The sequence below is a fragment of the Palaemon carinicauda genome, chromosome 11, assembly GCF_036898095.1.
Source record: "Palaemon carinicauda isolate YSFRI2023 chromosome 11, ASM3689809v2, whole genome shotgun sequence".
In the NCBI taxonomy this organism is placed as follows: Eukaryota; Metazoa; Arthropoda; class Malacostraca; order Decapoda; family Palaemonidae; genus Palaemon; species Palaemon carinicauda.
This window is the reverse complement of record NC_090735.1, coordinates 50,819,933-50,832,402: the sequence shown is the minus strand read 5'-3', so window position 1 is coordinate 50,832,402 and position 12,470 is coordinate 50,819,933. Positions and strand designations below refer to the sequence as shown.

The window sequence follows — 12,470 nt, the reverse complement described above, 5'->3', positions numbered from 1 at the left end:
TGTTCCGTCGCGCGAACCGACCGTGTTCCGTCGCGCGAACCGACCGTGTTCCGTCGCGCGAACCGACGGTGTTCCATCGCGCGAACGTCGGCTTGATTCCTGCAGTATCCATTGCTCGCCTACGGGTCATCGCTTGCCGACCACCAGCTCTCCCCCTTCCTACCACGCTCGCCCTCCTTCTGTGCTCCTGCGTGCTCGCGCATGGACACTTTGACGTTCGGCCACGCCCAAATTATTGATTTACCATCGCGCGAGCGCCAGGGCGAATGCGACCGCGATTCCCGTTGGGGTTTCGCAACATGGCCAGCCTGGCGAGTCTTCTGGAGCGTATTTCCAGAACACGGTCCTCACCCCGTAAACGCAGAGCATGGCACATGCAAGAGTAGGAAGAATCTTCAGGGAGGTCTGAGTAACATTCTTCTTTCCAGAACCTGTATTAGCCCTTCCTCGTCATTCCCTGGAAGGGTTTTGCCAGGGAGCTTTCCGTTCGAGATTTCTCCGTCGGCCAAGGGGTAACTGGTTTACCCCTTCCTCTTCATCTCGTGGAAGGGGCTTACCAGGTCCTTTCCCTCCTCGGTTGCGACCCGAGGTTTTGTACAAGGAAGCTCCAGGAAGATCATGGGTACTTTCCTCCTCTCGGGCTCAAGCACCTTGGCGTTTCGTCGCCAAGTTTCGAACTTGCAGGCAAGCTCGATGTTGGACCATCTAGACGCAATGACCGAGGACTTCCTCTCGGGTGTCTCATCCATGGATGTCGACAAGCTCAGACACTCTTCCATCCTTGGGAAGAGCATGTTTGTGCCCAAGGACAGAGACATGGACAGCGGTTGTGCGGAGGAAGTCGACTTCCGTTTTCACTCCTCCAAGGAGCTTTCTTCCAGACCCTGCAGGCCTCCAGCGCCTCTTTCTTTCAGCCTCGTCGGCCTAAGTTATCGGACCGGCTACGGCAGCTAAGACAAGGTGTCCAATAGCAGTCCCCTCCTGTCAGGAACGGGTAGCACGTGAGGCTCTCCCGGGGGGGCATAATCCTAGAGGGAGCGGCAGAGTTCACGAACTCTAGGATTGGCAGCCCCCCCATTGCAGGTCTCATGCTGGGAGGATGCCTAAGGTTACTCATCCAGATAACAGCTTCCCGATGCCGATTCCTGCACGATCTCCGTGATCAGCCAAGGATATCGCGCCTGCCGTCTCTGTCAGCAAATTCAGTGTCACTGAACCTCTATGACATGAGGTCGGCAAGAGTTTTGCCCGTTTGGACAGAGTGATCCATGCCTTAGGAGTAGGTCCTCCATAGGGTCATCGACGGCTTCAGCCCCCGGCTTCTTCAGTCGATTCTTTCTCGTAGGAAAGCATCTGAGACGGGAATTCCGTAGTCGACCTCTCAGCTCTGATCAAGTTTGTCGAACAAACTTCGTCCAGCGTGGAACAGCAGAATCGATCAGACTGGTAACGAGGCGGCAGGACTCCTTAGGCCCTGGATCAGAAGGACGGGTACTTTCAGTTTCCATTCCATCCATCTTCCAGGAAGCTCTTGGAATTCAGCCTAGACTTAAGATGTGGTGTGGCGATTCCGCCGCGCATCGCAGGTTTTTCCCCAGAGAACTCTCCCTGCTTTCCTCATGGCCGCTCAGGAGCAGGCTTCCGCCTCCTTCGCCTTTTGGAGTTCTGGTCAACTCTGGTAGGCTCCGGTTCGACCTTCTTCAACGCCGGGACAAGCTTCCGGATCCTTACCATGAGTGAGGGATCATGGTAATTTGCTAGGAGCCTTCTCTACTTCTGCCTCTAGATCTGGAGTATCAAGCCATGATATTGAGTCAACGGCCTTAACACGTTGGAAACCCCACTTCTCGTCCATCCAGCGAGGTTAAGCAACGTCGGGTCTGGTCGGTACTTGGATGGGTGACCGCCTGGGGACGCCAGATGCTGTTGCCTCCTCCTACGAGCCTTCCCTTCAGTTGACTGTGGCAAGGCTGAGGCGAGTCGCAGTACCTGTTCTCAGTCAATGAGAGCTTTCAGCCCTACCTTGGAACGTTCCCTAGGTCTCTTTTCCTCATTGACCCGTCTAAAGTCCCGAACGGTCGCCTCAGGATAAGTTCCCTGTGGGGCGGCCCAAGTTCCAGTGGTTTCAAAGCAACAATTAACCGGACTTTCTGGCCCCTATGGGACCAGCGGAACGTTTAGACCTGCAATGGGTGTTGACCTATGGAACCTCTTGATGGGAGTGGATATTCTCGTCCTTTCCCCACATTTTTTATGCTGTTCTCGGACTCGTCAAAGGAAAGGGCGGCTGCCATGTTCCGGTTCAAGCCTATGGTCAGGACCTGAAGGATACCTCTCCATCATTCAGGCAGGCTTAGGGGCCGTAGTCTGGCCCCTCTATGGATCCTACAGCTCCTGCCGAGTCGCTCCGTGCACGACGACTTCATGGTACTGGCGTATTCCAACCAGCAAGGGACGCATTTTCATACCTTGGCATCTTGCAGTAGAGATACTGAGAGGATTTGAGATCCTCTCAATACCACTATCGGCTCGCTCATTCCGGGCAGAGGAATGTTTTCTCGGACTATCTGAGCAGAGCCTCGCAGATAGAGTGTACCTGGGGGTCTTTGGCCTTTAGTAACCAGCAAGTCCTTGCCTGGGGGACCTGCTCACGACAGCTTGGAACTTCAAGCTTTCGCTGTTCTTCCCCCCCAGTCTCAGACCCCAAGACTCTTTGGCAAGATGCATTCCGGTGATGGTGGGACAACACCGACGCCTGCATCTTCCCTCTTTTGTTGTCTGTTGAGAATGGGTCTCAACAAGACCAGGTTGTCTGTCAACCTTTCGATGGCCCCACTGGGACTATACGAGGAACGGTTTCCAGACCCTCTGCTTCCCCTGACGGAACTCCCGGGAGAGCTTCTCCCACGGCACAGGCTACTCAAACAACCACACTGCAACATCTTTCACGAGCTGGGGCATCGCTTCGGCTTCACGCCTAGAGACACTACGCCTCCTCCTCAAGAAGAGACAACCCGCTACAGTCGCGGGGCGAAGGTCGTGTCATCTGCGATAGTCATCCGCAGGGGTCTACCAGGCGAAGTGGAGAGTCTTCTGTGGTTGGTGTCATGGGAGAGATACCTCTTCCCTTGAGGCCTCTTCTCCAGCAATAGCAAACTTATTGCTTTTCGGCGGGAGGAAACTCATTTCCGCTCTTGGCAGTGAAGCCTGTCGCTCAGCCTTTCCCTAGCCTTCAGGCTGAAAGGAATAAACTTTTTCCTTCCCGCTGGACCTTTCCTCGCTCATGCGAAGCTGTGAACATCCCTGCCCCCAGTCGGAGTGAGACCTCCAACATGGAGCATGGTTCGGACTTTTTAGTCCCTTAACAGATCTTCTCAAGACCCATTACGTCAGGTCTCTGATCGTATTCCGTCTTGGGGCTCGTGCTCACTCTGGCCTCGGCCAGTGTGTAAGCAATCTTCTTGGTCTCGTACGACTCCGCCCTTTCTAAGGAATGGGGGAAGGCAACATTCAGGTTTGCTCCTGAGTTGTTGGGTAGACTCAGAATCTTGAGATCCTGGCCCTTCGGTCCAATTCCTTCAAGATTTCGAGTCACCATTCTGTATCAGATGACCCAAACCTTCTCCTTCTTGCCAGTAAAGGAATCGAGGGGTTATCTTTAGGAACAGCTGCAGTTTGTCCTCACGTGCAGCCGGGTTGGGAGCACAAGAAGGACACGGGGGAGAGTCACCAGTATACCTCTTCAGCTCGGACTCAAGGACATTTATCTCAACCTGAATCCAGACCCTCCCCCGTCACGTCGCCCTACAGCACGATGTCGGATACATCACAACGTCCCTCGCCTTCGAGTAATACTACTCTGTGACGCAGGTGCTACAAACTGGAGTCTGGAAGCGTCTAATGACCTTCGCAGCCCGCTTCCTGCAGGACGTGACCCACAGGAGTATCGATACGTTTCTATCGCTCTGTGGTGGCTACACAACAGCTGGTCTAACCTCAGGCTCCTTTTTGGACAGGTAGCAGAATGTTGAGGGCATTGTTATCAGGTTTTAGTCTGCGTGAATAAAAGAAGTATGTCTGGTCCTTACTTCTTTCTTCATCATCCCCTCTACTGGGAAGCAGCATCCTGGTCTCTGCATAGCTGACCTCAAACCTCTGCAGGTAAACCATGCTTCCTTGTGTTCCGAGTATTGAGTCAATACTGTCGCGTCCACCATACCCTGACGAGGTGGTATTTGGAATATCCTAACCCAGAGTTCCTTCTGGAATTCCAGGTCAACTGCCTAGGATGGGTCACACTTCTTCCTTCACACACAAGCTTATGTAGGCCACACGTTTCCTTCCAGAGCAAGGAACTTGTGAGGTGCAGGGACTCCTTTTCTCGAGTGCAACTCACTCGGATTCTGAGTCCCCGGGTAAAGCCAAAGCCAGTATGGCTGGGGACTTTCCACCCTTCCTAAGAGGTAAGTCACCCAATGTAAATAGCGTGGTTTGTATTTCGGTTATGGAATATGCAGCCCCTGTTCTCACTACCCTCAGCTCTACACAGGAAAAGTCCATTGAAGTAATTCAAAATAATGCCATGAGGACCATCCTCGGTGCCCCGATTTGGACCAGGCTCTCACTGCTTCGAGCCGAAACCCATCTCCTGCCACTCACAGATAGGATAAACTCACGGAACAGCTCTATAATCTTCAAAACTTTCAAGACCAACCGGAACTGCCCACTCCATAACAAACTTCAAGGCCTAATCTCTCTTTCGGAAGATTTGGCCCCTCCTCACACCTATGCTGGCCATCTTATCACAGCCCTAAGATCCAACGGCTCTCAGACAATGCTATCTACACTAAAAAAAGACACCTTCCACCCGGACTTTTTGGAAAAGCCCCCCTGGATTCCCAGCCCAATCAAGTACCACTACACCACCCTCCCGTTCTCCAAGGCGCTATGCCCACCAGCACAGTCCTTTAGAGCAGCCCTTGATTCGATCACCCTCACGCTCGCTGACAATGTGTATTATACTGACGGCTCTGTAGACAGGGAGGTTCCTGCGGCAGCTGCAGCAGTCTACTCCCCACATTTCTCGGACTGCTGGAGGATCTCCAACAATGCCTCCACACTCCAAACTGAATTAGTTGCCATACTCAAAGCCCTCACACATTCACTCACCAGTCAAGGTAACACCACGATACATACTGACTCCAGAGGAGCTATGGCAGCAATCATGAGCCAAGATATCCGAGAAAACACACTCATCATCTCCTCTATCAGACAGATATCCCACACACATGCTCTCCAGAACCGACAGATCACACTAAATTGGATCCCCAGTCATATAGGCATACTCGGTAATGAAAAAGCCGATCGATTAGCAAAGCAGGCCCTCCACGTCACCACTATCAGCATAACCCTTAACCCATCGCATGAACAGTTCAAATCAGCAATGAATGCTTACTGTCAAACACAACTACATAGCTCCATCAGACAAGCCCTATTTGCCTCGTCAAAATCAGCAAAATGGTATATCAACACTACCAGCCTGGCACCACATGATCTACCAAAGAACACGCCCCGCAAACTAGCAGTAATATACCACAGACTAAGGTTAGGGTACCCCTGCTCATGGGAAATCATCAACCCTGAGGGTAGGCAATGAAAGTACTGCGAATCTGTTCCGGCACTCCCTCTAGATCATTACCTCTGCCACTGCCCAGAAACCACAAATCTGAGACAAAACCTCGGCCAAGGAGTGCTGCATACTGCAGAACATGTGACTGCCCACATTCTCAAAAACATAGAGACGCTTGCAGGTTTTCTGCGATCTTACCCCCCACCTAGGTAAGAAGACAGTCTCTCCCAGTCTATGCAGATATCAACTCTCAACCACCCTTAGCCTTCTCTCCTTGGTTAAGGCTTTCCTCCGCCCTTTTTTGCCCTCTAACTCAAATCACTCCACTCCTCTCCCAGCCCCTCTAACTCACTGGGACCAAGTTCTATAACCTTTCACCCTTAAAACTTCATCTCAACTCTTTAGCCCTCAACAGGACCTAAACACTGGGTCTCTTGACCCTGCCTGCTTAAAGCAGGTATTCATATAAGAAAAATCTTTTCGACTCTGTCCCTGGCATGCCAGAGCCATACCCAGTGACACCAGGCAAGCAGTAATAAGCACTTATGCCTAAAACTGCTTCTTTCCCCTCCCACCGAGAACCCTTCCCTCCTCTCCCAGTCTCTCTAACTCACTGGGACTAAACTCTTTAATCTTTCACCTTTGAGCTTAATCTCATCACTTTGGCCCTAAACAGGCCTAAACACTTGGTCTCTTGACCTTGCCTGCCTAAGGCAGGCATTTCTATAAGTAAAATCCTTTGACGCCGCCCATGGCCAGCCAGGAGCTTAATCTATGCTGGCCCTTGGGCTGAGCAAGCTCGCAACATGTTGCAAAATCTAATTGACCTTTGCAAGCAGCAATATGTACTTACACTTAAAACTGCTTCTTTCTTCTCCCACTGAAAACCCTCCTTTCCTCTCCCAGACTCTCCTACTCACTGGGACTCTCTACTATACAGCCTTTCCCCTACCACTATAAAACCTCTCTTCTCGCCCCTAACTAGGGAAAAGAAAAAAAATATACTTCCAGGCCCCGGTGATCTGCAACCACCACACCTACCCGCCGGGGAAACCACCTAGGGGCTAGACGCACCGTCAAAAAACCCCTGTCCGGAGAGAAGCTCCGGGCAATCTAAAGAAGAAGAAGGTTACGGAACAAATGACTAATTCGGAGATAATTTGTATTTTTCCTAACCATACAAACCTTAGCTATTTACATATATTTGCCCGCCAGCCCTGTCCCCCAAGACAAGTCCTACCTCTTAAGTGAAGTGGAGCAGTTCACCAGTGTGTGAGGGGGGGGGGGAGGGGTAGCTAGCCACCACTCCCCTACCCCCCTGCTAACTAGCATGGGGGTAATACACCATCGTTAAATTCTAATGGCTCGCCATTTCAGCTACGCTAAAAGATAAACCCAATGTAAATAGCTAAGGTTTGTATGGTTAGGAAAAATACAAATTATCTCCAAATTTGTCATATTGTTACTAGAGAGATGGTTAGCGGGGTGACTGGTCAAACTCCCTCCACTCTGCTAAGTAACAGTGTGTAGTTATACCAAACTTAAAAGTCTTATGACTGGATTCAGGTACTGCTGAAACATATTTCCACTGTAAATAGCTGAAGGTTTGCATAGTTAAGAAATATACAAATTATTCCCGAATTTGTCTATTTTTTTTTCTTTTGCCTTACGAGAAGGTGAAAAAAAATAAATTATGGTCCATAATTTTACAAATGTTTGTAAAACTGCTTATGTATTGCACAAAGTTCCATTGTTATTTCATAAAAGCTGCAGTGAAATTTTCCCAGTCAGTGGTCCTGACCTAAAAAAAAATTATATATTTAAGTTTGTAGAAGTCTTCAAGCAATGACAAAATATTAAGACACAAGAATGGATATAATCTGGTCATTGGGTGGGCAAGAGAATATTCTATATACTGTTGTTCAGAGTGCAGTGCATCCATGGCTTTCACAAATGTCTGACTCAGAAAGTTGGTTTTAGGTAGTTCCCAAATTGTATCCTGCAGATGGGTGTTTTTGAGAGCAGCGAGTCTATCTGTATGTATATGATATTTTGTTTCAATGCACATTTTTTAAAATTTTCTGATGGTCAAATCTTTAGCTTGATGCTAAAAATAGCATGCAATCTGTGCAGTTTTGAGTATGGTAATTATTAACCATATGTTTTACTACACATTTTAATGGTAAAGAGGAATTTTGGTGCATTAGACAATTAAAAGGTAATCTGTGGCTAATTTTTATTGAGCTTGAAAGCATTATGCTTTGGTGGCTTGTCACATCCATAATAACAGATGGAAAATATTTTACATGTATGATGATATTGTGGTAAAAAAATTGTAAGATATTTACTGGGCTAGATTAATTCTTTTGTAATTCTTGTTAATTTACATATTTTTTTTTCTTTTGCACAGTGTCAAATATGTGATTGATTGTTTCATGTTTTAAAGATTTAAAGAAATATGATTTTCGTATTAGCAATTATGTAACACATCTTTTCTCTTTTATACAGGATCTTCAACAAAAGGGAGTAATAACAGAAGTCAGATTTGTGGTTTTGGTAAAGTATTTTACATCACCTAGCTACTCAACTGGTGCTGACTAATGTACAGGTATTTTTTTTTTCATTACATTCTAAACTTAATAATTTATTTGAGGGGATGATTAACGTAAACTTTGTGGAAACTATTTTCATAAATGAGGACTATTGTACAGGGTAATTTACTCAGTGTTCAACATGCTGTTCTCATGAATATTATATTACCCTAGAACTCTGAGGATTTTTTTTTCTTTTTTTTTTTTTATCAAAGTTGTTTCATTGTTACTGTACCATTGCAACTAGATTAATCTTGTATGCTTAATGTTTACCATTAGACTTTTCATTTATTTTTGTCTATCTATATTTTACAAGAGATACATTGAGGAAAGACCAATAAAATGCAAGAACTAATAAGCTAAAATGATAAGGTCTGTTGTAGTGGAGATTAAGGGATCAGCACATACTTGAAATATATTAATTGAAATGTAAGCGTATACTGTAAATTTTTGCTTGTTCTCAAATGAATACAAATCCTCGTCATTTATACTCCTATATCATTTTACTACACCAGAAAGAAAGAATTCTTGGGATGCTATATTAACATTGTGGTTATCAGTTGTTTACCCACGCTGTGGGCAAGCACTGCCCACAGCACTTCTGTTCATAACCCGGAATGGACATTCGCTATGATTACTGTCCACGCTGTGTTGTGCCTTTCCTTTTCCTTGTGTGCTTGTGCATACTTGGCCCAGTCTTGAAAGCCACCCTCATAGTACCTATATGAGCTGAGTCATGGTAGACATCATTCTTTGTCACTGACTTGCTGTGGTAGGCGCTGCTTGTATTCTTCAACCTGTGATTTTTGCGTTGATTGGTTGCCCCTCTCAGTATCATTATTATTATTATTATTATTATTATTATTATTATTATTATTATTATTATTATTATTATTATTAGCTAAGCTACAACCCTAGTTGGAAAAGCAGGATGCTAGAAGGCCAAAGGCTCCAACAGGGTAAAATAGCCCCGTGAGGAATGGAGATAAGGAAATACTGTAAACCATATGAGAAATAATGAATAATTAAAATAGAATATTATAAGAACAGTAACAACATTAATACAGACCTTTCACATATAAACTATAAAAAGAGACCTATTTCGGTAGAAGTAGTATGGTGCTTGTTGTAAGGAGGGTAAAAGAGATTGTTCTCCTTCTGATTCCTTCTCTCTTGAGAGGCTTTCTGGGCTTTCGGTTACTTTCTCTGCCCCAGAGCTCATCAACATCAAGAAGGTCCCGAAGTACACCATGCAGGTTGCTTCATGGCTGGATCTGTGGTTGGGTTCAGTGGGCCACGTTGTACGAACCGAGGATTGGTGCAAGGAGAGTACAAGGAGGTTCATGGAGACCTTTCTCTTGTCAGGGACTTGGACCTTGGAGTTTATTTCGCACCAGGTTGTCAACCTGGTGGCAGATGTAATTCTTAACGAGATGCTGTGATTGGAAGGTTTCACAGGCTGGTTCCTATAGTTGAAGTGCCCAGGTTCAGGAACTCTACTCGGGAAGGAACCTCTCTCTTCAAGCCATTGGATGTTGACAGGGTGACTCAGCATTGGAGAAAATCCACTAAAGATTCTCTCCTTCATAGGGCATTGACAAGCAGACCCTATGGAAAGGCTCCTCCACCTCCCAAGAAACAGACCTTTCACATATGAACTATAAAAAGAGACCTATTTCGGTAGAAGTAGTATGGTGCTTGTTGTAAGGAGGGTAAAAGAGATTGTTCTCCTTCTGATTCTGTGATTGGAAGGTTTCACAGGCAGATTCCTATAGTTGAAGTGCCCAGGTTCAGGAACTCTACTCGGGAAGGAACCTCTCTCTTCAAGCCATTGGATGTTGACAGGGTGGCTCAGCATTGGAGAAAATCCACTAAAGATTCTCTCCTTCGTAGGGCATTGACAACCAGACCCTATGGAAAGCCTCCTCCACCTCCCAAGAAGCAGTCGCAGACCAACAAACCCTTGACCAGTGGGACAGCAGGGTTCCCCAAAAAGGTGTCACAGCAGCCTTTTCCTGCCAAATATCCAAAGGGCTCCAAACCCTCCAGAGGAGGGAAAGGGGGTAAGGATAATCCTCTCACCAGCCCATCAGTGGGGGGATGCCTAAAACACGGCTGGCAGAGGGGGATGCAGCTCAGGGCAGATCCTTGGTCAGTCTCCGTGATTTGTGTAGGGTATCGCGTCTCTTTCAGTTAATCTCCCCCTCCACTGACTTAGGATCCAGTTCCATCAAGCTGCTATGCGAAGTGATCCGCAAAGGAACTGGCCCGTCCAGACCTTGTTGGAAATGGATGCCCTCCAAGAGATCCTAGACAGGTCCCTAGGCTTCTTTAGCTGACTCTTTCTTGTGAAAAAGACTTTTTGAGGCTGGAGACCAGTTATCGATCTCTCTATATTGAACAAGTTTGTTCTATAAACTCCTTGTAAGATGGAGATGGAAAACACAGTCATTCAGGCAGTAAGGCCTCAGGACTTCATGTGCACCCTGGATCTCAAAGACGCATACTTCCAGATCCCAATCATTCCGTCTTCAAGTAAGTATCCCTGGATCATACACAAGAACTGGCAATACCAGTTCAAAATGCTGTGCTTCGGCCTTTCGATAGCACCTCAGGTCTTGATGATAGTGTTCACCCCTGATTTATCCGGCTCACTGAATCAGAATTTGTCTTCTTCGTTACCTCAATTGGCTGATTCTGGCAGACTCAGTGGCTACCCTTCTTCAACACCAAGACAGGCTACTCAAGTTTTGTCAGGATCTGGGGATCGTGATAAATCTCGAGGTCATCACTGCATCCCTCTCAAAGACTGGGACACCTGGGTATGATAATCAGCACCAATCTTCAGAAAGTCTATCCATGAGATGATAGAGTACTGGTTCCCTTGATACTCTTGTTTCCATGGGACAGGAGTAGAGGACGGATCTTCTTTGATGTGTGATAGAAGAGAACTTCTGCAGAGGGACAGACCTTCTCATTTTTCCTCTGGAATTGGGGCTCTCATCCTGCACCACATGGCCTACAGGCTATGGTCCAAGTCCAAAAGGTACCAGCACATAAACTTTCTAGAGATGAGAGCAGCCTTTCTAGCTCATTATTATTATTATTATTATTATTATTATTATTATTATTATTATTATTATTATTATTATTAATATTATTAATATTATTATTACTAGTGGAACCTGTGTAAATTAAACAAAATGATATTTTCAATACTAATTACCGGTATCTTGTTCCTAACCTATATATGTTTGAATAAAATATGATAAGCTTTGACTTCTATATTTATTTTAAAAAGTGAGTAATACATGAAACACTTTACAAAACTTCTTTATATACAATATTTCTATTGAAGGTAGTTCCTCTTCTCTGGCCATTAGTGAAGGTAGTTCCTCTTCTCTGGCCATGAGTAGAATTATTCTGAGGACAAATTTTCACTCTTACACTGTTCATAGACCTTGCTCTTGCGAAGGCTACATAAAATTGTCCATGAATAAAGCAAGATTGTGGTAGGTAGATCCCAACCGTATCAAAATTCTGTCCTTGAGCTTTATTAATGGTCACTGAATATGAAAGGCGGACGGGAAATTGAGTAATGTCTAGGAAGATTTGAAGCAAAGGGTGATCAGAATTATGAGAAATCTTTTACAATAAGAACGGATTAGTCATTAAACGAAAAGGCCCGAGATTAATTTTATAATCTAGGTTATAGAAATTGATAGAACTCTATTTTTTGTCTAATATTTAAAAAAAAAAGTCAGGTTCTAAAGACAAAATTAGGAAAACTATATAAGATGTGTTTTGGTTAAGTAATCAAAGTCTAATGTGAATTTGTAAGAGTATACCATGAAATTATTTCTGTTTTCTTTAAAGCATGACACACGAGTATACCATGAAATTATTTCCGTTTTCTTTAAAGCGTGACACACACAATAAATAACACACGCTATCGTATTAATACTGTATATAGATATCGTATTAATATATAGATTATTATTATTATTATTATTATTATTATTATCATTATTATTATTACTATTATTATTAGCTAAGCTACAACCATAATTGGAAAAGCAGGATGCTATGAGCCCAAGGGCTTCAACAGGAAAAAATGGCCCAGTGAGGAAAGGAAATAAACAAACTCGAGAGAAGTAAGGAACAATTAAAATAATAAATTTTACAAACAGTAACAAAATTGAAATACATCTCATAATTAAACTATAAAAACTTAAAAAAAAGAAACAAGA

General features: G+C 45.2%; 1 long non-coding RNA gene across 1 annotated transcript in view; it reads left to right on the top strand.

Annotated features, from left to right (window-relative positions):
* LOC137650014 (uncharacterized) overlaps nt 1-12,470 on the top strand; it is a 467,050-nt gene that overhangs the window by 397,866 nt on the left and 56,714 nt on the right. Inside the window, exon 2 of the long non-coding RNA XR_011045901.1 lies at nt 8,138-8,237. This is a non-coding gene — a long non-coding RNA (uncharacterized lncRNA). The remainder of the gene's footprint in view (nt 1-8,137; nt 8,238-12,470) is intronic.